The following is a 24,793-nucleotide window of genomic DNA, read 5'->3' as shown; positions in this document are numbered from 1 at the left end:
GACTGATGTCAGAGCATACTGCCTATGTTCTCCTCCTTTGTTGTAGATTAATTTACCATATGTGTGTGGGTTTATTTCCCAACTCTTCTGTTTCACTGATCAATGTGTTTGTTTTTGTGTCAGTGTCAGACTGTATTGATTACTGTAGCTTTGTACTATGGGCTTTCCTGATGGCTCAGCGATAAAGAATCTGCCTGCCAATGCTGGAGATGTGAGTTTGATCCCTGGGTCGAGAAGATCCCCTGGAGGAGGAAATGCAACCCACTCCAGTATTCTTGCCTGAAAAATCCCATGGACAGAGGAGCCTGGTGGTCTACAGTCCAAAGGGTTGCAAAGAGTCAGACACGACTGAGCACGCATGAGCACACACAGCTTTGCACTGCAGTTTGAAATCAGGGTGCATGATACTTTCTGCTTTGTTCTTCTTTCTCAAGATTGTTTTGACTGTTAACAGTCTTTTGTGTTACAAATTTTACAATTATTTGTTTTAGTTCTGCAAAAAATGCCAGTGGCATTTTGATAGGAATTGCATTGAATCTGTATATTGCCTTAGTTGGTTTAGTTATTTTAAAAATATTAACTCTTCTAACCCATGAGCATAGCATATTTTCCCATTTGTTTGTACTGTCTTCAGTTTCTTTCCTCAATGTCTTGTAGTTTCCCAAGTACATGTCTTATATCTTCTTGGTTAACTTTACTCTCAGGTATTTTATCCTTTTTGATGCAATTGTAGATGTGGTTGTTTTCTTAATTTCTCTTTTTGATAGTTTGTTATTATTGTATAGAAAAGTAGCAGATTTTTGTATATTAATTTTTCATCCTTCAACTTTGCTGAATTCATTTATTGTTTCTAATAATTTTTGGCAGCATCTTTAGGATTTTCTACATATAGTGTCATGTCATCTGAAACAATGACAGTTTTACTTCATCCTTTCCAGTTTGGATCCCTTTTTATTGTCTGATTGCTGTGGCTAGGACTTCTGATACTATATTAAATAAAGTTGGCAAGATTGGACATCCTTGTCTTGTTCCTGATCTTAGAGAAATTCTTTTAGCTTTTTACCACTGAGAATGATGTTGGCTGTGGGTTTGTCATATATGGCCTTCTTTATGTTGAAATATGTTGCATCTATACCCACTTTGTTGAGAATTTTCTAATCATAAATGGATGTTGAATTTTATCAAAAGCTTTTCCTGCATCTATTGAAATAATCATATGATTTTTATTCTTTGGTTTGTTAATATCGTGTGTCACACTGATTTAATTTCAAATTGTGAACCATTCTTAATTCCCTGGAATAGATTCCACTTGATCGTGGTGTGTGATCCTTTCATGTGCTGTTGAATTTGATTTGCTAATATTTTGTTGAGGATTTTTGCATCTGTGTTCATCAATGGAATTGGCCTATAATTCTTTTTTATGGTGTCTTTACCTAGTTTTGGTATCAGGGTGATGTTGGCCTCATAGAGGCCATGAGTTCAAAAGTGTCCCTTCCTCTTCAGTTTTTTGGAATAGTTTGGTAAAGACAGGTGTCAACGCCTTTTTAAATATTTTGTAGAATTCATTTGCAAAACTATCTGGTGCTTGACTTTTGTTTGTTGGAAGTTTTTAAATTGCTGAGTCAATTTCATTACTGGTAATCCATCTCTTTATATTTTCTATTTCCTTCTGATTATGTCTTGGGAGATTGTACGTTTTAAGGAATTTACCCAGTTCTTTTAGGCTGTCCATTTAATTGACCTGTAATTGTTCATGGCAATCTCTTACAATCTGTTGTATTTCTGTGGTATAAGTTGTAACTTCTCTTCTTTCATTTCTGATTTCATTGGTTTGGGCCATTCTCTGTTTTCCTTAATGAGTCTGGCTAAAAGCTTATCAATTTTGTTTATCTCTTCAAAGAACTACCTCGTTGTTTCATTGATCTTTTCTATTTTTCTAGCCTTTATTTTATTTATGTGCTCTGATCTTTATTATGTCTTTGGGTTTTGTTGTTTTTCTTTATCTACTCCTTTAGATATGTGACATTAGAATTTTTATTAAAAACTCTTTTTGTTTCATCATATAGGCTTGTATTGCTATAAACTTCCCTTTTGGAACTGCTTTTGCTGCACCTCATAGTTTTGGATTGTTGTGTTTCTATTTTCATTTTTATTCAGGTATTTTCTATTTACTCTTTGATTTCCCCAGTGACTTATGGATGGTGTACTTGCGCTAGCAGACATTTTGGCAAGGACAACTTGGCACAAGCTTCCTGGAGCCGTTTGATTTCTGCTCAGATTGTAAGTTTCTATTTCAGGACCTTATTTCTGAAAGCAGCTTTACATGAAACCTATAATCTTCTCCAGAGACATCCTCCAGTTCATTTATATATTCATAAAAAGTGAGTGGTCACTGGCTATTACCTGGCTTGTATAACCTGTGGTTGTGAAAAGCAAGGATGAGGTAGATGCAAATTATTGGTCAAAAATGGTCCAAATTACAGCCTAGAGACTTTAATTTATTCATTTATTTATTTTGTGGTTGTTTTCAACACTAAGGATTCACATTAAATAGTGATTAAATCTAAGATGTAAATTGCTCGGAGTCAAGAAATACAAAACAATTCCTTAAAAGAAAGGATGCTTTGTAGGGTTAACTCAGGAATTCTTCACCCCCTACTTTTTAGTGCTTCCTGAATTGGGTGTGGAACCATCAAAATTTGGTGGTCTGACCAGGGTCTTTTCTTTAGCTGATTCTGTATGATGAAGGTAAAGGAGTCTCTAAACTTCATAAAAATGGCAGTTATCCTGTGAGCTTCTAAGTTAGCTTACTTGGAGCAAGGTGATTCATCAGCAGGTGGGAGTTCATTCTTTATATTCTGCTAGAGATATGTCCCGTAGGGATAGGTGAGCATGGATCCTTTGGGCCATTGAAGCTTGGTTGGCCACTATGGTTCCTTGTGGGTGACTCTCTGAGTTGAGGCTAGGTCTTAAGGTCAGGATCATTCTCAGACTTCTCCAGCTTCCCTCACATCATGTATTTTCTCTTTTCCCTCAGCCCAACACAGTCCAGAATTCTAGACTGGCCTTTCCTCTCCTTCCAAACGTTCCCTCTGGGAAGAATCTGAAAGGTTTATTCATGTTAAAATATAAGTTACTTTTCCTAGGAGTAATTTTATGGAAACTGAATCAATCCCTTGTTGGTTTAAGGCAAAGAAATAAAGCTTTGATTGTGGAATTTCAGACATCAGCTAAGAATTTGTGGAATTTCAGACATCATGTACTAGACATCAGCTAGTAGACATCTATCTACTCCCTCAGAAATAACATCATGGTGACTAATAGAGAAACTATACGCATCCAATTTGATTGGAACAGTCTTGATTTATATCTGTTACTCATATATTTATGAATAGTGTTCCCTTTCACTCAAAAATGTCTGGGTGATAAATTAGTTAACTTATTTATAACCCTTTCTCTACCTAAAGCCTGGAGGATAGGTGCAAGGTAGAATCTTTTCAAAGTAATTTTCATGAGTTGACTGCCCCTAATAATCTCTAAGCCTTTCCCCTCCATTTTCAAATTTCATTCTCAAGTAGGAAAGTGACAGGAAACAAATGACAGCATGTAAAGTGTTAATTTTTTTTTTCACCAAAAGGTTAGATAATGTAATAAGTCTTAATCCTTGAATAAAATCTTAAAGGGGCACATCTTTTCATCCTATTGATTTAGTAATCCTGATTTCAAATATTCTCCTTTCTGTTTATCTAGGAAATCATGCTTCCTCTAAGAACTCACTTTATTGAATGATTTCCTCACATTGGCATTTTGATTGGATTGATTCTATTTTCTATTTCTAGAACTGCAGTGAGTTTATTTACAGATTTTTGTATGGAGGGTTGACAGTTAGAATTTGTTATAACCTTGCATTTAGGCCCCATATCCTATCTGAGATAAAAGCCTGGAGTATATGGCATTTGCAAAATTCATTCCCAGCTAGACTAGCCTAGAGGCAAACTGGAACATCAGTCACTAGCATGAGCTATACCTGCATGCATATAAATGGCATTTTAAGAAGACGAAAGTATAAAGCCACAAAGTCATAATGTTAATTTACATCTGGACTGTAGCTATAAAAAGCATACCATGTAGGCACTTACATTTTTAGCTGTTCTAGGTTCTCTGTTGGTTTTTATGAAAGCATGTGTGTATTCATTTGGATTTTTATATCAAGGAGATAGTCTGACAGTTCTCTTTTCTTGTACAGCTGTTTATCTTAAAAAATTCATTATATATCTTACAAGTTATCTTTATAAAAAGTCAGGCCAAAGAAGGATTTCTCTGGATACTTTGTTTAGCACTTTAGATTATAGAATTTTCAAATGCAAGCAAGACATAAGAATTTTCATAATTTTTTCCCTGAAACCCTTGGATTCCCATTAGTTAGAAATTAACCTATTTAATGTCCTTGGAAGCAAAGGGTTAAATCATAGCATCCAGGTTAATTTAAAACAACAGTTGACCTCTTATGCAAACAGTCACTTCCACTCAAGGACACACTCCCCTCTCCCTTTTTTTCCATTCCAAATGCCAGTTTACAATTCAGTGAGCCACTTTTCTATTTATAGTCTCCTCACCTTAAATGCAGTTCCCTCAAATAGTATCAAAAGTTATTTCTAAAACACAAAAAAGGTATATCTGTCATCACAAACCCCCCAAAATCTACCTTGGCCAGGAAAATTATCTGTGGTAGTGATGTGCTTAGTCACTTAGTTGAGTCCGACTCTTTGCGACCCCGTGGACTGTAGCCCCTGCTAGGCTCGTCTGTCCATGGGGATTCTCCAGGCAAAAATACTGGAGTGGGTTGCCATGCCCTACTCCAGGGGATCTTCCCAACCCAGGGATCAAACCCAGGTCTCCCACATTGCAGGTGGATTCTTACTGTCTGATCCACCAAGGAAGCCCTATGGTAGTAATAGCAGTGGCAATTTGAACACAGTGCAAATGAGAAGATGTTAACAGTCTAACTCATTCCATTAAATGAAGAATTTAATTAGACAAAGAAACAGAAACTGAGTAGAAATAAAAATGAATTTTCTATCTGAAGTAAAGGGACGATACATTCTAATTAGACAGAAAGGTGATATCCAGCTTTAATAATTAGCTGATTAGCATCTCCAAACTTACAGTTAGAGAGATGTGTTGATTGTGGACTAGGAAGGTGGATTACTTAGGGGGCTGACTTTGCTAGGTCTTCACACCTGGGTTCTGACTCACTGCAGACCCTGAGACTCATTTTTGAAGGTAACATCTATAAAAAATCACAAGAAAGGTGGTGAACACACAAGAATCATGTGTTCATTTTTAACTTTTAATAATTTATATCTATATATGTATATATAGATAACTATGTCTGTGTATGTGCTTGCCTGCATGTGCTAATGTATTTACTTGGATCTCAAGTGCAGAAGGTTCAGTTAATGACATTATTCAGTTATAGGTTGTTATCATTATTGGTACTGCTAAGACTCCTCTGTCCTATTTATAAATATTCCTCTATTCCTATTCCCCATCCTGTAGGTAATTTAATGTATATCTTTTATTTGAATGTTATACAAGCTTCATAATTTTTATGTGCAGCTATGTTTTTAGTTTTCATGAATTGTATTGCGTTCTGTATCTTCTGCTATTAAGTACTATATTTTAAAGATCTGTTCTCCTTATGTGTGCTCAGTCGCTCAGTTGTGTCTGATTCTTTGTGACCCCATAGACTGTAGCCTGCCAGGCTCCTCTGTCCATGGGATTTTCCAGGCAAGAATACTGGAACAGGTTGCCATTTCCTACTCCAGGGGAATCTTCCTGACTCAGGGATCGAACCTGTGTCTCTTGCATCTCCTGCATTGGCAGGTGGATTCTGAGCCACCAGGGAAGGTGATTTCTTATTATATGGTACCTCTAATCCATTACATTCAACCTATCCACTCTCTCAGTGATGGTTGCTCAGGTTACCTCCAACTCCTCAGCACCATAAACAATGCTCTAGTGAATACTTTCCTATGTGTTCCCTAAGAGACCAGTCTGATTGATGCAAACTTCATATCACATTGTCTTTGTGAAATTTTGTTTAAAAAATTTCTCCAGGGAACTTTCCAGAACGCTCGGTGAAAGGCAGAGGAGCGGCGGCTGCCCGAGCTGCGCACAGCAACGCGCTCCTTCCCACTCCCCCACACCGGCATCGGCCCGCTCACCGGCTGTAGAAAATGGTGAAAGAAACCACTTACTATGATGTTTTGGGGGTCAAACCCAATGCCACCCAAGAAGAATTGAAAAAGGCTTACAGGAAACTGGCCTTGAAGTACCACCCTGATAAGAATCCAAATTAAGGCGAGAAGTTTAAACAGATTTCTCAAGCTTATGAAGTGCTTTCTGATGCAAAGAAAAGGGAATTATATGACAAAGGAGGAGAACAGGCAATTAAAGAAGGTGGAGCAGGTGGTGGTTTTGGCTCCCCAATGGACATCTTTGATATGTTTTTCGCAGGAGGAGGCAGGATGCAGAGAGAGAGGAGAGGTAAAAACGTTGTGCATCAACTTACAGTAACTTTAGAAGATTTATATAATGGTGCAACAAGAAAACTAGCTCTGCAAAAGAATGTGATTTGTGACAAATGTGAAGGCCGAGGTGGTAAGAAAGGAGTGGTAGAATGCTGTCCCAATTGCCGGGGTACTGGAATGCAAATAAGAATTCATCAGATAGGACCTGGAATGGTTCAGCAAATTCAGTCTGTCTGCATGGAGTGCCAGGGCCATGGGGAGTGGATCAGTCCTAAAGATAGATGCAAAAGCTGCAATGGAAGGAAGATAGTTCGAGAAAAGAAAATTCTAGAAGTTCATATTGACAAAGGCATGAAAGATGGCCAGAAGATAACATTCCATGGTGAAGGAGACCAAGAACCAGGACTGGAGCCAGGAGATATTATCATTGTTTTAGATCAGAAGGACCATGCTGTTTTTACTCGACGAGGAGAAGATCTTTTCATGTGTATGGACATACAGGTGGTTGAGGCATTGTGTGGCTTCCAGAAGCCAATATCTACTCTTGACAACCGAACCATAGTCATCACTTCTCATCCAGGTCAGATCGTCAAGCATGGAGATATCAAGTGTGTGCTAAATGAAGGCATGCCAATTTATCGTAGGCCATATGAAAAGGGTCGCCTAATCATTGAATTTAAGGTAAACTTTCCTGAGAATGGCTTTCTCTCTTCTGATAAACTCTTTTTGCTGGAAAAACTTCTGCCTGAGAGGAAGGAAGTAGAAGAGACTGATGAAATGGACCAGGTAGAATTAGTGGACTTTGATCCAAATCAGGAAAGACGGCGTCATTACAATGGAGAAGCATATGAGGATGATGAACATCATCCTCGGGGTGGTGTTCAGTGTCAGACCTCTTAGTAGGCCTGTGAATAACACTCACTGCTGGGGTTTTATTGCAGTAGTGATTGAGTGAAGGACTATAATCATAATATGCTCACTACTTGCTTTTGTTTTAATATTCAACTATAGTAGTGTTTAAAAGTTAAATGAAGAATAAACTCGAATTAAAAAAAAAAAAATTTCTCCAAAATGGGGAGCCAGTTTTCCCAATGTCTCCTAAGCAACATATTCCTTTTACAATGATCAGTGGCTCCACATTTATTGCATAGTAAGTTTCAACTTGGAAATGGGTATGTCTCTGAGCTCTTCTCTTTGTCCAAGTGCAAGTATTTATTTCCAGTGGGAACTTTGTATTCTCAGAGAAACAATAACTCTTGTAGACTTCAGGGGAGCTCCTCTTCCTTCCTGGTTTCTGATTACTTGGCAGATCAAATGAAGAGCCAGAAAATATCCTGGTGAGCATGGAGTCAAGAGACACTATTTTAAGGGATATTTTTATGTGTATATCTAATCCAGTTGAACAATCTCTGCTCCACAGAAGAACAGGTTTCTACTGAGACGAATCTTTGTGACTTGTGCTTATTTGGCTCTTCACCTCTAGGTTCCAAACAGATCCATTTCCTTTTTAAAAATTTATATATGAAGTACATTCATTCTTCAGGCTGTCATGATACAAGTAATCAGAGTCGAGCATGTTTAAAACAACGCCGTTCCAGTTTTGCCTTTTGAGATGATTTTGAACCATTTCAGTGAAGTCCATATAGTCAAAGCTATGGTTTTTCTAGTCATCATGAATAGATGTGAGAGCTGGACCTTATAAAGAAGGCTGAATACTGAAGAATTGATGCTTTCAAATTGTGGTGCTGGAGAAGACTCTTTAGAGTCCCTTGGACAGCAAGGAGATCAAACCAGTCAATCCTAAGGGAAATCAATCCTGAATATTCTTTGGAAGGACTGATGTTGAAGCTGAAACTCCAATACTTTGGCCACCTGATAAGAAGAACTGACTCATTGGAAAAGTCTGATTCACTGTAAAAGTCACTTGATGGTGGGAAAGATTGAAGACAAAATGAGGAAGGGGCAACAGAGGATGAGATGGTTAGACAGCATCGCTGACTCAATGGACATGAATTTGAGCAAACTCCTAGAGATACCAAAGGACAGGGAAGCTTGGCGTGCTGCGGTCCATGGGATCACAAAGAGCTGGATACAACTTAGTGACTGAACAACAACTGCTACAGTTAATTCAAGAGATGTAAGGTAGTTAACTTTGGACACAGATGGGTTGAATTCTGGCTATACTATTTCTTAGTTATGCCATACAAGTTTAATGCCTACCCTCCATTTTCACCACCTCCATTCTCACCCACTTCCATATCTTCCTTGCTAGGTTTTTTTTTTTTGAGCTGGCAATGTGCCCAGTCTCAGGGGGAATGAACTGCATTTCTAGCCAGATACAAATGTGACATCTTTGGAGCAGGGATGGTCATCTTGAGGAAATGGCCTAGGATAAAAGAACTTATTTAAGATGGCACATCAAATAAATGGAAAAAGTCTGTGTCCTGAAAGACACTGTAGAGCTGCTTAATCAGTCCAGGATCTGCCTAACTCCAAGTCTCTCACTAATAAGTAAACAATGAATGTTCTTGCAGTTAAACACTTACTGGTCAGTACTGTATGGTCTGCAGACCAGCATTCGCATGGTTGCTTATTGGAAAGGTAGAATTTCACCCCCAATTCCCAGTATACTAAAGTAGAACCTGCAGTTTAACAAGATCCTAGATAATTCTTATGTACATTGAAATATGAGAGGCACTGGTATTAACCACTCCTCATATGTGTTTATTTCTTGCAGCCAAATTCACCCTAATTGAAACACTGTGACATTGACCAAGTTACCCAAACCTCAGTTTCTTTATCTGTAAAATAGGGGAGATAATAATAATAGTTGTGAAAATGCTATGAAAATGCTGTGAAATGCTACCTTGTAAAAATGCTGCAATGTGTAAAGGAGTATGTAAAAAATGTGCTGCACAATGTCTGACATATAGTTCACACTCACTGTTAGCTATCTCACTGGAATCTGCAAACATCCTTGGTATAGATAATAAAATTTGAGTGAAAATGCAATTCTCTGTCCTTCCAGGATGGAAACTGGGTGTTTCCAGGACATCTGTGGGGCCAGACTTTTATTGTCATTGTTGCTGCCGGGAGTATGTGAAAGCGAAAGTTGCTCAGTCGTGTCCTGGAAACACCCAGTTTCCATCCTGGAAGGACAGAGAATACTGGAGTGGGTAGCCTATCCCTTCTCCAGCGGATCTTCCCAATCCAGGAATCGAACTGGGGTCTCCAGCATTGCAGGTGGATTCTTTACCAACTGAGCTATGAGGGAAGCCCAGGAGTATAGGATAGACTAATTCTAGTGGCTGCTTTCCTGAGAATTGACTATTGGCAACTTGTACCTACTTGCAACAGGTTTGATTTTATTTTGTAACTTCTTTAAACTCAATATTAAAAGTCATTCTTTAGAAATGACTTGGTCTATTTGGCTAGACAGTAAAGATATAAGCCAGCAAATGGAAGCAAGGCACATTAGGAGAGATGACAGGACAAAAATGAGATTAAAGAAGGAAGGTATTTTAAATGCTTGTGTACATTGTGACTGTGTAATAGGACAACTGCTCGGACCTTAGCAAACTTGCATACTAAGTCATCAGATGTTAAGCTGAGGTCCCAATAGACTTGATTTAGCACAATAAAATAATGTGCGTGCCTGCCAAGCATGCCCTAAATGTAGTATGTCCATATCTCGTAAAAAAAAAATAAGGCCCTAAAACCATTAGCCTATTTGCTACACTCTACAGTTTACATTTGTCATGATAAAAAGCATTGACTGAAATACTAAATGCCAGTGGAAAAACAGACCTGACGGCACCTGAACTGTGCTAATCTCAGAATGCCCATGTGAGGCTCCACTGTTACTTTTAGGCTGGAAAGGGCCATCAAGAAACTTCGTCCAGACCCACCCATCTCATGACTGCAATCAGACAGAAAGCCGACTTTTGATGCTCACCATGGTTAATTAACAGGTAATGGCCTCTAGATTAGGGGGTATAACTCTGGTGCAAGTCACAGCAAAAGTGAACCAAGGTTTCATTCTTAGGCGCTTCTGGGATATTAAGCTAAAAACCTCCAAAGCTGGACTAAGTTTTATACACAGTATTGGAACTCAGGCTCAGGAAGCAATGCTCATTACCAGAACAGGGCACCTTGTGGGCATAAACAACTGCAATTTCCTAGTTCTCCAGTGGCAGACTGACAAAGTCCCATGCTAGATCTCAGTCAGGGAGCAAGCGGAGGAAAAAACAGGAGCCAGGATTCAACACTACAAGAGGATCTACTTCTTTCAAGCACATACAGATTGGGAGTGATGACTAGGGTGTAACAAAGCTGCGCAAATGCTTTTTATCCCAGCCCCGAATGGATGAATAAAAGGCCCTGAAGGTGATTAACAATCCAAAATCCCAATGCCAAACACAGTAATTATTTCTTATTAATCTCACAGTCCAATTTGATTGGTTGGCCTGAGGTAAATAAAGTAAGTAGAAATTTACCCCACACAGACTTTCAGGCACTCAAGCTTCACGTCCTTTCCATCCAGTGGCTCCAGCACCTTTTCAGGTCTTGGTAACCTCTGGTTCCTCTGCATTCAATAGAAGGGACAAATAAAATGGTGAGGGAGGACCTCAAGGCAGTGTTCTAGGTGCTGGGAATAGAGCTGCAAACAAAATCAGACAATGTTGCTAACTTCTAGTTATTCATAGGTTAATGGGGGATATAGACATGGGTGCAAAAAATACAGTGGAAGACAGTAAATGTTGTAATGGAAGTGCTCTGTGAACTGAGGGGAAAACACACCTGAATTTAGGGTGGTAGAGACCTGGAAATAATAATACAGTAAGTAGTTTTCCTACCTGCCAAACATTGCACTAAGCAATTTATATCCCCAATGTGATTTAATCTTACAAATACCCAGTGAAGTTATTTTTGTCACTTTGTAGATGAGGAAACCAGAGCAGGAAAAAAGTTAACTAAGCTTTCCTATGTTACCTAGCTTTTAAGAAATTAAAACCTGAACCTAGCAAATTCTGAAACCCACCCTTTCCTCGATGTGCCGTGTTGCCTTTAATTAGGTTTAAGAAGATATTGCGGTTGGAACTGGATTGATGGTTGAGGTGCTAGGACCTTCCAGTTATTAGAACACTGTGTGCCAAAACATGATGAGTGTTAAGAACGGGTTGCATTTAAGGAAATGTTGTGAATTGGGACAAACAAATTAAATTCTTGTGAAAAACAACCCCCAAAGTCTCAGTGGTTTAAAACAACAAAAATTTGTTTCTGTTCCAAGAAGATAGGCAGTGGGCTTTCTTCCACATGGTCATTCAAGGATCCATGACACCACTTGAGTCAGAGTGGAAAAACAAGGAAATCTAGAGAATCTGCCTTGGCCTGGAAGTGACACATGTCATTTCCCCTCAAAGCCCACTGACCAGAACTAGTCACATGGCGCCAACTACCTGCTATAAGTTGGATCGAGATGGGAGAAAATGAGTACTGTGTGAGTATTACTGTCTAATGCATCTGACATTTACTTTAGAAAATATTTATTTTTAAATAAGGAAGGTACGGACTTCCCTGGCAGTCCAGTGGTTGAGACTCCAAGCTTCCAACACAAGGGGCTTGGATTCTATCCCAAGTCGGGAAACTAAGATCCCTCAAGCTATGCAGCCAAATAAATAAATTAAATAATGAAGGTAGAACGCATCAAAGTGAAAAATTCTCATTCCTGACTTAGACCTTGGTCTGATGTTATCTTCTTTCAGGTTAATTCTCATTGGAGATTTCCAGAAGGACTAGTTCAATTCTAGGCCAAACCAAGACTTTGAATCTCTCTGAGCTGGTAGAGAAAGCCAAAGTTTTAGATCAAATCTTCCTTAGGTCCAGAACTGAACCACTATGCTTTGTGGAACACAGATTAACCTGGACTGGACTAAATCTCTTGGCACTTGGACCAGATAAAAGTGTATTAAATTATAACTTCAGGATATTTTACGTAAGTACATTGAAAGTTTTTCTTAGAATAAGACTGTGTGGTAAATCAATTTTAAAATGAAAATAGCTAGGAAAAAAAGAAAATAGAAATGATTTTTCAAATTTAATGGGTTTATAAACCTCTCAATAGGCTTTCTGTTTAATGGTAAAAACTGGAAAAAAAAACCCACCAGCAATCCCAAGATGATAGTTCCTTAAAAACATGGAAAACGAGTATATTTTGATAAAATATTTCATATTCCAAAACTGTGTGTATAACTTTTAGTATTAGAAGGGTGAAGGGGTTAAGGAGAGGTTGGGGAAATTGAGGAATTGATTATTTGTACTCAAATCTCCTGTTACCAGTCTTGTGATTAGTCCCTCAGGATTTTTTGGATTAGTATACTTTCCTTATTCCAAATTTATATCAAAATCTGGTTCTTAGCCTTTCAACAGCAAAGCATAAAAAAATTCCTAGGTACTCACCATTGGTTAATGTTATTGTATTCTTATTTTACAGATGAGTAAAGCAAATGTCTGAAAAGTTCAAATCTGGCCAAAGTGTCAAGCTGGAATTTGAATCCAGGCTGACTGATTTCAGAGCCTATAACTTTTCCCATGTTTCCTTGTTCAGTAGACGAGGCGAGAGCAAGCAACAGGATAATTGACAAGAAGGTGAATGAAAAGTGCTCTTTATGCTATGGCCTATATTTAACTCTGGGCCATTAAGCATAATCTTCAAAGTGTTCTTTAACTTCCCAATCTGACCATGCAAGAAATGTTCTTGCTGCCTACCCTCGGGATCCTTTTTTAATTCCCTGAACTGCTGTGGGTGGGCTGGACACATTTACAAGTCATAAAATGAAATCATCCATGACAGGCCTTCATCTGTCCTGTCATCAGCTTCCAAAGTGTCAGAGAGGTGGCTCAATCTGTACTTCAGTTTATGTTGTCACTGACTAGAGAAAAAAAAATGTACTGGGAATACTCTGTGCCAACCACCTCAAGACAAAACTCTGGTAATTTCTTTTTAATAACATAATTATCCCATTAGAGAAAGTATTTACAATGATAAGTTCAATTCAGTAATGATGAATAGAATTTTTAATAGACATTATTTTTTAGAGTAATTTTGTGTTCACAGCAAAATTGAGCGGAAAGTATAGAGTTCCCATATAACCTGTGCCTCCACACATGATTGGCCTCTCCTGTTATGAGCATCCCTCATCAGAGTCATACTTTTTTTTTTTCCACTTTGGCTACATTGCACAGCTTGCAAGACGACGGCCAGGGATGGAACCTGGGCCTGCCTGGTGAAAGCACGGAGTCCAAACCATTGAACCACCATGGAATTCCCATCAGAGTCATACATTTATTACAATTGATGAAGTTACACTGACACATCCTTATCACCCAAAGAATAGAATTTTTTGACTTGAAAGATTTAGTTGTATCATTTTAAATGACCCAACCACACAACTGATGAATTCATTGTGAATATTGAGTAAGAACGATCAAATTTCACCTTTAGTTAGAAATATGTATTTCTAGTATGATCTTCAGAAAGTTTCAGAAGATTTTGATTTTTTCAAATGGAAATAGTTTTATAATTTTTGTCATGTGGCCTGTGGAATCTCAGTTCCCCAACCAGGGATTGAACCCAGGTCATAGTAGTGAAAGCCTGGAATTCTAACCACTAGGCAACCAGGTGACTTCCCTTCTCCTGCTTTTAAATCCATAGGGACAGGAAAGAATAGATTGGCAGGACACCTAGAAAATGACACTCTCACCCTAACTAGGGCTTCCCTTGTAGCTCAGTCGGTAAAGAATCTGCCTGCAGTGCAGGAGACCTGGGTTTGATCCCTGGGTTGGGAAGATCCCCTGGAGAAGGAAATGGCAACCCACTCCAGTATCCTTGCCTGGAAAATCTTATGGACAGAGGAGCCTGGTGGGCTGCAGTCCATGGGGTCACAAAGCGTCGGGCACGACTGAGCAACTAACGCTAACACTAACTAATTAACTAACCCTGACTAACTCTGAGCCATCCTCATTCTCATTATCATAAAGTAATCAGCGTGAGAGGAAGGACTGTCTTTTCTAAGACAAGTTGGAAAGACAGAAATTCAAAAATTTGCTTGGAACCAGCAGAAAATGTGTTAGAAATAATAACATGAAAAGTTCATACTTATTGATTAAATAGTATTTATACTATGCCAGACCCTGTGTTTAGTCCTTTGCATGTATTATCTCATTTGATTCTCAGAAGCATTCTATAAGATATGTATTATTATTACTTCTATCTTAAAAATGGGTAAATAAAGGCTAAGTACCACACAGAAGGTCACACCAGACTGGTAGATTACAGTACTGGATTTTAATCCCAAGTGTATTAGCAATCCCCAAATCATAAGCAATGTAACACAATAAATGTTTCTTGTTTGGGGCAAAGTGCAGTGTATATGGTCCTCATTAGATGGCTCTCTTCGGAGAAGGCAATGGCACCCCACTCCAGTGTTCTTGCCTGGAAAATCCCATAGACGGGGGAGCCTGGTGGGCTGCCGTCTACGGGGTCGCACAGAGTCGGACACGACTGAAGCGACTTAGCAGCAGCAGCAGCAGCAGATGGCTCTCTTAAGCAGCTCGCCTCTAACCAGTGACTCATATACACAGGCCCCTTCCATCCTGTGACTTAAGCATGTTGTAGCTTCAAGATCTCTTCACCATCAATCAGCCTGGAGGGATGGAAAGAGAGCATAGAAGATTGAATAGGACGTTTCAAGGTCAGACCTAGAAGTAGTGACATTACTTCTGCCAACATCCCATGTGCTAGAACCCAGTCAGATAAATATCTGGGATGCAAGGGAACCTGGGAAATGTGGTTTAGCTCTGTGTTCTGGAAGGCAGGGAAACCTGCTGACCCCAAGAAACTGCCACAGCAGTTTTGTCTGACTCAGGATTCTTAGCCACTAGACTCCGCTGTAACCCTAATCTCCTCTACTCTTTGACTGGAGGGAAACTATCAAGTCTCTCTGAGACTTAATGTTGTGTGAAATAAATCCATTTGGGGGTTTAAAGAGCAACAAGAAATGACATGGTGCAGCCACTGTGAACCTGGAAACTAATGCTAAATCTGATGACCTGTTTATTAACTGGTAATCTTGGGCACATTTCTGAATTTCTGCCTTTCCTTATCTGTAAATTGAAAATACAGTATTTTCCTTTACATGTCTCTTTTTAAAAATATAGATTTATTTATTTTAATTGGAGGCTAATTACTTTACAATATTGTAGTGGTTTTGCCATATATTGACATGAATCCACCACCGGTGTACATATGTTCCCCATCCTGAACCCCCCTCCCATCTCCCTCCCCATCCCATCCCTCTGGGTCATCCCAGTGCACCAGCCCCAAGCACCCTGTCTCATGCATTGAACCTGGACTGGTGATCTGTTTCACATATGATAATGTACATATTTCAATGTATGTCTCTTAAATTGCTATGAGAGTCAAAGGGAATACTTTGTGTAAAAATACTTTGTAAAACATAAAATGATACACAAATGTTAGAGTTGTTGATATTATTATTACTTCCTAAGTGTCAATATGGTTGATATAGATAATGATAATCACTCTATAATAATGGAGAAGAAATCACTGTGAGTTGGGCTTTACAGGAGACCTGGGGTTTGAATCTGATCTGGAAGGATATTTACATAGTAGAGAAGTAAGAAAAAGGCATTCAAGGCAGAGAGTATTGGCCCACCAAAGAAGTAGAAGGCAGAAGAAGCAGAGTGCTTCTTTTTTCAGAAACACTGACAAAACTGCTTGCTCTTGGAGGCTTCTGAGATTGGGGTGGACAAGAGCAAGTGAACTTCAGACTGCTGCTACCTCTGTCTCACTTCAACCATCTCTTGAGACATTTCTCCAAGGGCCACTCCCATCTCTGCATGTCTTGGAAATGAGGCACTGACTGCACTTTGTCCCAGACTATCTTTTCAAGAATGTTTGATGGCAATAATGTGTCCTTCTGGAGTAAAGGGCAGGCATGTTAACTACCCATTATAAAAGGTTCTGAGGAGGTAGCATCCATCTCCAACTCAGCATCATGACTGCTCTCAAACACTTTATGAAGCCCCATATCATCCAAAAGAAGACCAAGAGTTTCATCCAGCACCAGCCAGCCTGATATATCAAAATTAAGCGTAACTGGCAAAAACCCAGAGACATTGACCACAGGGTACAGAGAAGATTCAAGTGCCAGATCTTGATGCCCAAGATTGGTCATGGTAGCAACAAGAAAATGAAGCACATGCTGCTTAGTGGCTTCTAGAAGTTTCTGGTCTGTAACATCACAAAGCTGCAAGTGCTACTGATGTGCAACAAATTTTACTGTGCTGAGATGACTCACATTTCCTTCAAGAACCTCAAAGCCATCATGGAAAGAGCAGCCCAGCTGGCTGTGAGTCACCAATCCCAATGCCAGGAGGCACAGTGAAGAAATGAATAGAGAGCTCGTGTGTGAGTTTTATTTGGTTATATAAAGCCATAACAATTCTACAAAGGAAAACAAAGGTTATGAATCCCTAAGCTCAGAGTTCTTCATGTACAGATGCTAACTGGCCCTATTCCCATCACCCTCTGAAAACTAGGTCTTGGGGAACCAACTTAAAGAGGCAGATATTACTAGCTACTTTCTGACTCAGGAGTCTTATGTCTTCTACTAGCATCCATGAGACTGTGACAGGCTAACTTGTTAACTTGCAAGTAGGGTAAAACTCAGACCCTTTACAGTTCTTGACAGAATCTATCTCTAGGAGTGATTTCATGGAACAATACTACATTCCAGGCAGGGTACTAAAGTGCTAGTGATGCAGAACTAAAAAGCACAGTTCTTGCCTGTAAGGAGCTTCCGAGTGTACAAATCAGGAGCTTACTGAGCTTGGTTCTGGTAATTTCAGAATAGTTAAATCCCTAAACTAGTGAACACACACAGGAAAAGATCAAACTCAGACTAATAAAATTCTAGCTGTGGTTACAACTGTATCCCCCAAACAGGGTAGAGACCATGTGGTATTTTAGTCCTCTGAGAGAAAGTGTATTCTCTATAGATAGCAGAAGCTGAAAAACATAGAGTTACCTGGAGCCTTAAAGAAGGCTTTTAAAACAATACCCTTCAGTCCTCAGCTGCCAAGAAAGAAAGTTGGTTTTAGACGGATTTGCTCATTCTATAACTCTTCCCTAAAGAAATTGTCCTGAAGAGTGTCAGTAGAGGCATCACTTTCTGGCCCAGAGATCAAAGAGTATCTCTTGTGCAGTCATCTGATGATGTTGGTAAGGGAATTTCTAACTCTGGGATTACATCTAGGATGGGAGAGAAGGAGATACTATGTTAAAGTAGGCACAACCAATGAACAGAATAATTCTCTGAAGGGCAGAAAAATTGCATATAGATGGAGAAGGATCTAGAACCCTAAGGCTCTGGTCTCTGAGACAGAATTGGTTTCACATACAGGACCCAAGAAATGCTGGATTTAGGATATTTAAGTTAGTTAGTTAAGTCGCTCAGTCGTCTCCGACTCTTTGCAACCCCGTGGATTGTACCCCACCAGGCTCCTCCGTCCATGGGATTCTCTAGGCAAGAATACTGGAGTGGGTTGCCGTTTATGATAGAGGCTCTGTCAAATAAGTGGGATGAGGACTTTCAATAGGAAAGGAGTGAGGAAACTTGGCAGGCAGAGTACTTAGTTTTCTGGGCGTAACAGACAGGGCTAAAGTTGCTCAAATGATTTAATAAATAAACAAGGTGTTCTAGGCTCATCTGACACATCAGATACAAATAGGTATCACGTGGTATTTGGCAAAAATGAGTACCTAACACTGACACTGAATATATGACAGCACAAAACCAGGAACTTTACACAATGTGACAGGTGTGAGGCCGGTCCTTGGCACTGGAAGCAAGAATCCACTCATTCAACACAGTGTATTGGCACTGTTCTACGTGCTAGGGATAAAGCAGAGAAAAAAAAAAATCCAGCCCCTATTTTGTTTTAAGTGAGGTTAAATCTGCTTCTGAGCTATCTAGGTATAGGGAGATGAGAAATTCAGGATAAGTCATGTTTGTTTTGGGGGGAAGATAATTTATTAAGGATATCTATACCATCCCAGGGCTTCCCTGATGGTTCAGATGGTAAAGAATCTGCCTGCAATAAGGGAGACCTGGGTTTGATCCCTGGGTTGGGAAGATCCCCTGGAGGAGGGTATGGCAACCCATTCCAATATTCTTGCCTGGAGAACCCCCATGGATCGAGCAGCCTGACAGGCTGCAGTCCATGCAGTACATACTCCATAATATTCTGAGATGAGCCCTCTGGTCTTCAGACCCATTAGCTATCACTGTTGGATGTTCATGATCCAAGTCCTTATGGTTCCTAGCCCAGGCCACCCCTAATATTTACAGGGCCTAGAACAAGAATGCTTCCCAGGTGGCACTAGTGGTAAAAAACCTGCCTGCCAATATAGGATACATAAGAGACACTGGTTCCATCCCTGGGTCACAAAGATCCCCTGGAGGAGGAAATGGCAACCTACTCCAATATTCTTGCCTAGAGAATCTCGTGGACAGAGAAGCTTGGCAGGCTACAGTCCATAGTGTTGCACAGAGTCAGACACAACTGAAGTGACTTAGCACACACACAGGACAAAAATACAAATGGAGGGACTTCCCTGGGGGTGTAGGACTTCCTCACCTGGACTTCCCCACCCAGGACTTCCCTGGATGTGAATCCATCTGCCAATGCATGGGACACAGGTTTGATCCCTGGTCTGGGAAGATTCCACATGCTTTGGATCAACTAAGTCTGTATGCCACAAAATACTGCAGCCCAAGGGCCTTTGAGCCTGTGCTCTGGAACAAGAGAAACCACCAGCCCCCACAAGAAGCCCCTGTGCTATAAGGAAGAGTCGCCCCCTCTTGCCACAACCGAAAGCCTTCACAAAGCAACAAAGATCCAGCACAGCCAAAAATAAAAAAATAAAAATATTAAAAATGGAATACAAATGGAGGAGGTTCGTATATCATATGTTAAATATCTTTAAATTATAAATCAAGCTGAGAATCTGTTAAAGAAAATAGGTTCTATCATTCTATCCTGACACAATTTTGTAACAAGCTGGCCACCATCAGAGGCCCTGGATCCTGCTACCCTACGGGAGGAGACCTCATGTCCCTGACTCTTTTGAAATCTCCTCTAAATGTGAGAGATATTTCCCAAATAGCTTTCTCTCCCGTGTTGGTCCACTTCTTCTTCTCCTAACCCTTGATGTCTCCTGCCGCCTGGAGCAATCCAGCTATATCACCTTCAAGACTAGACCAAAGGTTCTGTTCTGAGTGTCAGAAAACTTTAAATTTTGATCCTGCAACATTAAAGCCGATAACTACTCCCTGAGGCAGAAGTGATTGCTTTCCTTGGACTGGGGAGGCAGAAATACCTATAGCAGCCTGAACAAGATATAAATTAACATCTCACACAGTTGCCCAACCAAATACATATTATCTCATTCATTTCTTTTTAACAGTCTTATGAAGGAAATAAAACTGAAGCTCAGGAAGAGTAAACAACTTGCCGCAGAAGCAGAACAACAGGAATTCAGACTCAGAGTTGTCACCATCCACACTCGCAGTCCATGGGGCAGCAAAGTTGGATATGACTGAGAGACTGAACTGAACTGAACAGACGCTTCCAGCTACCTCATCTAAGAGCTTTCAAGAAATTCAGAAACAAATTTGTGAAACTGCCTGCCAAGTGTACAATATTGTTTAACTATTCCAGTCACTAGAATAGATTCTGAATGTGGTGTCCCAAGAACGAAAGAACAGAAAAAAACAAGGAGGATGTTGGAATGCAGGAACCTAAAAAACCAGACCCTCATCGTCCTTCCCTCCTCCACGTTGTAACTAAAAATGGATTTCAGGTTCCCCTGAGCAGTATAACCTGTCTCCTTTCCTACCCCACAGGGAGAAGGTATTTGCCTTACTCTTCCCCACCCAGAATACCCGCCTCATCCAACCAGCAAATGACCCGCAAGACCCCTGTCCCGCTCCTCATACCCTGGTTACAAAAATGGACTAAGGACTCATGTTCCACGCTGGCTCTCCTTTGAGCTGGCCTGCTGTTCTAACAGCACCTCCCACTCTAATAAACTTTATTTACCTCTCATTCTGTCTCATGTCTGAAAATTCTTTTCCAACGCACGTATGGATCATGACCCTGAAGTTTGTTTTTGACACTCCAGAGTACAGTGGTTCCCTCTCTCTCTCCACAGGGATACCTTCCAAGGCCCACAGTGGGTGCCTGAAACCACAGATAGTACCAAACCTTATGTATGCTATTTTTTTTTCCTAACCAGTGGGTAGTGTATACTCCAAAGATATACTAGATAAAGGGATAGTTTGCCTCCCAGGTGTATGGAGCTGGTGGATGGAACAGGATAGCACAGGATTTCATCACACAACTCAGAATCGTGCCCAATAAAAAGTTATGAGTTATTTCTGTAATTTTCCATTTAATATTTTCTGATCTTGGTTAACCACAGGTAAAGTAAACCATGGCTAAGGGAAGACTATTATATTATGAGATACAACGAGAGAGGAATTGGAGCCTATTAGAGGATGCATTTCTGTTTTGTGATCTAGTAGCATTTTATAAAAATGTGGATCTGTTGCAGAGAAGAGTCATTTCTGGCTGGGCTGGATCTGTTTCCCTGACTTTAATCTTTGCTTGTCATTGCTTTTGTAATTATAGTCATACATGTTGGCCTATCTCAGGGAACCCTGCCCCTGTACATGGCGGTTTAAGTGCCTTTTTTAGCTCACAGGGAGATAACCCTGTACACCTGTGAATGGCTACAAGAAAAAGACATTAAAACATTCCCAAAGTTGGCCAGTCCAGGAGAGATTTGCAAGATAATAGGCCTTTTACTTTACTTTCTCAACTCCTTCCCCTCTCTGTTCTATAAAAGAACCTGGCATCCAGACCCAACACAATGTTTATTTTGAGAATTAGTCTGCCATCTTCTTGGTCAGTTGGCTTTATGAAAAAAGTCATCATTGCTTCTCGGCCTTTTGGCTAAGATCAAGTGTAGAGAAAAGTCATATTCCTTGCCTCAACACTCCCTCTCTCAGTTAATTGGCCTGTTGTGTGGAGAGCAGAGCAAGCTTGAACTCACGAACAGATCAACTCACTTTGCACTACTGTTTTAATTCCCAAAAGCCATAAGAAGCTCAGCAAAAGAGCCAGACATTATAAAAAAATAAAATTAGAAAAATATCACTTATAAATAAAATAGAATTGATTGTGAAATGCCATTTGGTTAGTTCTCAATGTTTGAGGTCCTCTTGTTTCCTGATACCTATTGTCTTGCTCACGGCAGAATGTGTCCTCCTAAGGGCAGGGCACACAGGCTCCCAGGTTGTGTTTTTTGTTGTCCTTCAGTCTCTCAGTGGTGTCTGACTCTTCGTGACCTCATGGACGGTAGCATGCTAAGCTTCCCTGTCCCTCACTGTCTCCTGGAGTTTGTTCATACTCATGTCCGTTGAGTCAGTGATGCCATACAACTATTTCATCCTCTGTTGCCAACTTCTTCTCTTGCCCTCAATCTTTCCCAGCATCAGGGTCTTTTCCCAAGGAGTTGGCTGTTCACATCAGGTGACCAAAGTTTTGGAGCTTCAGCTTCAGCACCAGTCCTCCCAATGAATAATCAGGAGTGATTTCCTTTAGAATTGACTGGTTTGATCTCCTTGCTGTCCTAGGGATTCTCAACAGTCTTCTCCAGCACCACAGTTCGAAAGCATCCATTCTTTGGCACTCAGTCTTCTGGATGGTTCAACTCTTACATCCATACATGACTACAGGAAAAACCATAGTTTTGACTAACGGACCTTTCTTTGTCAGCCATGTGATGTCTCTGCTTTTTAACATGTTCTCTAGGTTTGTCACAGCCTTTCTTCCAAAGAGCAAGTGTCTTTTAATTTCCTGGCTGAAGTTACCATCCACAGTGATTTTGGAGCCCAAGAAAATAAAGTCTGTCACCATTTCCATTGTTTCCCATTTATTTGCCATGAAGTGATGGAACCGGATGCCATGATCTTTGTTTTATGATTGTTGAGTTTTAAGCCAGCTTTTTCACTCTCCTCTTTCACCTTCATCAAGAGGCTCTTTAGTTCCTCTTTGCTTTCTGCCATTAGGGTGGTGTCATCTGCATATCTGAGGTTATTGATATTTCTCCCAGTGATCTTGATTCCAGCTTGAGCTTTATCCAGCCTGACATTTAGCATGATGTACTCTGTATATAAGTTAAATAAGGAGGGTGACAATATACAGCCTTGTTATACTCCTTTCCCAATTTGGAACCAGTCCATTGTTCCATGTCTGGTTCTAACTGTTGCTTCTTGACAGGCATACAAGTTTCTCAGGAGGCAGGTCAGATGGTCTGGCATTCCCATCTCTAAGAATTTTCCACAGTTTGTTGTGATCCACACAGTTAAAGACTTTAGCATAGTCAACGAAGCAGAAGTCTTTCTGCTTTTCTGGAATTGCCTTGCTTTATTTATGTTCAATGGATGTTGGCAATTTGATCTCTGGTTCCTCTGCCTTTTCTAAATACAGCTTGTACGTATGGAAGTTCTTGGTTCACATACTGCTGAAGCCTAGATTGAAGGATTTTGAGCATTACCTTGCTAGCACATGAAATGAGTGCAGTTGTGAGTAATTTGAACATCATTAGGCATTGCCCTTCTCTGGGATTGAAATGAAAACTGATCTTTCCAGTGCTGTGGCCACTGCTGAGTTTTTCAAATTTGCAGGCATATTGTGTGCAGCACTTTAATAGCATCATCTTTTAGGATTTGAAATAGCTCAACTGAAATTCCATCACCTCCACTAGCTTTGTCCATAGTAATGATTCCTAAGGCCCACTTGACTTCACACTCCAGGATGTCTGGCTCTAGGTGACTGACCATACCACTGTGATTATCTGGGTCATTAAGACCTTTTTTTAGTGTAGTTCTTCTGTAACCTCTTCTTAATTTCTTCTGCTTCTGTTTGATCCTGATCATTTCTGTCCTTTATTGTGCCCATCTTTGCATGAAATGCTCCTTTGGTATTATTATTTTTTCCCAATCTGAGGGCTGTCTTTTCACCTTGCTTATAGTTTCCTTTGTTGTGCAAAAGCTTTTAAGTTTCATTAGGTTCCATTTGTTTATTTTTGCTTTTATTTCTGAAATTCTGGGATGTGGGTCATAGAGGATCCTGCTGTGATTTATGTCGGAGAGTGTTTTGCCTATGTTCTCCTCTAGGAGTTTTATAGTTTCTGGTCTTACATTTAGATCTTTAATCCATAAAAATATGGAACGCTTCACGAATTTGCGCGTCATCCTTGCGCAGGGGCCATGCTAATCTTCTCTGTATCGTTCCAATTTTAGTATATGTGCTGCCGAAGCGAGCACGCTCCTTTGGTATCTCTGATTACGAAGAGATTTCTAGTCTTTCCCATTCTATTATTTTCCTCTATTTCTTTGCATTGTTCACTTAAGAAGGCTTTCTTATCTCTCCTTGCTATTCTTTGCAACTCTTACTTACTTCACCACCAACCCATCAGAAGAATGCAAGCCTGTGAGACCTCTCCCTATTCCCCAGGTAAGAGGGCACAGTTCTTGAGGCTTTAGCATACTGTGTTCCCTCTTTGCCTGGCAAAGAAATAAAGTCACTCTTTCTTCATAAGTCTGTCTGCATATTTCTGTTTGGCATTGGTGCACAGAAAGCTAAGGATCAATTTTATACTATTGCTCATTATGAGTCTCAAGAATATGCACATAGGATGAAGAACAAGGATTAACTGTACTGTCAACTTTTAAATCACATAACTCAGAACTTTTTTCCCTTTATTTTTATGCAAAAACTTAGACAATACGAAATTCAGGTCCTAACTGTCTCAAAGACGCCTTTTTTAAAAGGAGTAGAGGAAGTAGGATAGGGGTAGGGGAAAGTAATGAGGTGGGGGTGCCGGTGCCCATGTTTCATGAAGTCCTGGGCTTAGCCTGATCTTGTGAGGAACTCTGAAGCACAAATTATACCCCAGGGTTTACCCAGTCTTCAGGCAGAAGAGGTGGGCACCGATCAATCAATGACTACTGTTCTCCCTGGGCAACATTTCTGCAAATACAGACAAAGCAGCTTCTTTGGAAGCAAAGCAAACATTAAGTTAGGAAACACACCCCAGAACTGAT

The 24,793-nt window shown here is 40.1% G+C and overlaps 2 long non-coding RNA genes, 1 other non-coding gene and 2 pseudogenes across 3 annotated transcripts; 4 read left to right on the top strand and 1 right to left on the bottom strand.

The window, feature by feature from the left end:
• Positions 1–208: 208 nt before the first annotated feature.
• On the top strand, positions 209–20,726 carry LOC139035507 (uncharacterized). Its single transcript, XR_011488084.1, has 3 exons — positions 209–397; positions 2,189–2,280; positions 20,086–20,726. It is a non-coding gene; the product is annotated as an uncharacterized lncRNA (long non-coding RNA).
• Positions 6,176–7,594, top strand: LOC110131281 (dnaJ homolog subfamily A member 1 pseudogene; annotated as a pseudogene).
• On the top strand, positions 12,311–16,073 carry LOC139035505 (uncharacterized). Its single transcript, XR_011488083.1, has 2 exons — positions 12,311–12,528; positions 13,027–16,073. It is a non-coding gene; the product is annotated as an uncharacterized lncRNA (long non-coding RNA).
• LOC110133548 (large ribosomal subunit protein eL32-like) lies at positions 16,613–17,377 on the top strand (annotated as a pseudogene).
• Positions 20,727–23,906: 3,180 nt separating the features above from the next.
• Positions 23,907–24,013, bottom strand: LOC139035832 (U6 spliceosomal RNA). Its single transcript, XR_011488536.1, has one exon. It is a non-coding gene; the product is annotated as a U6 spliceosomal RNA (small nuclear RNA).
• Between the last annotated feature and the right edge of the window lie 780 nt (positions 24,014–24,793).

The sequence above is a fragment of the Odocoileus virginianus genome, chromosome 6 (genome assembly GCF_023699985.2).
Source record: "Odocoileus virginianus isolate 20LAN1187 ecotype Illinois chromosome 6, Ovbor_1.2, whole genome shotgun sequence".
NCBI classification, from domain to species: domain Eukaryota; kingdom Metazoa; phylum Chordata; class Mammalia; order Artiodactyla; family Cervidae; genus Odocoileus; species Odocoileus virginianus.
This window is presented reverse-complemented; position numbering and strand designations above follow the sequence as displayed.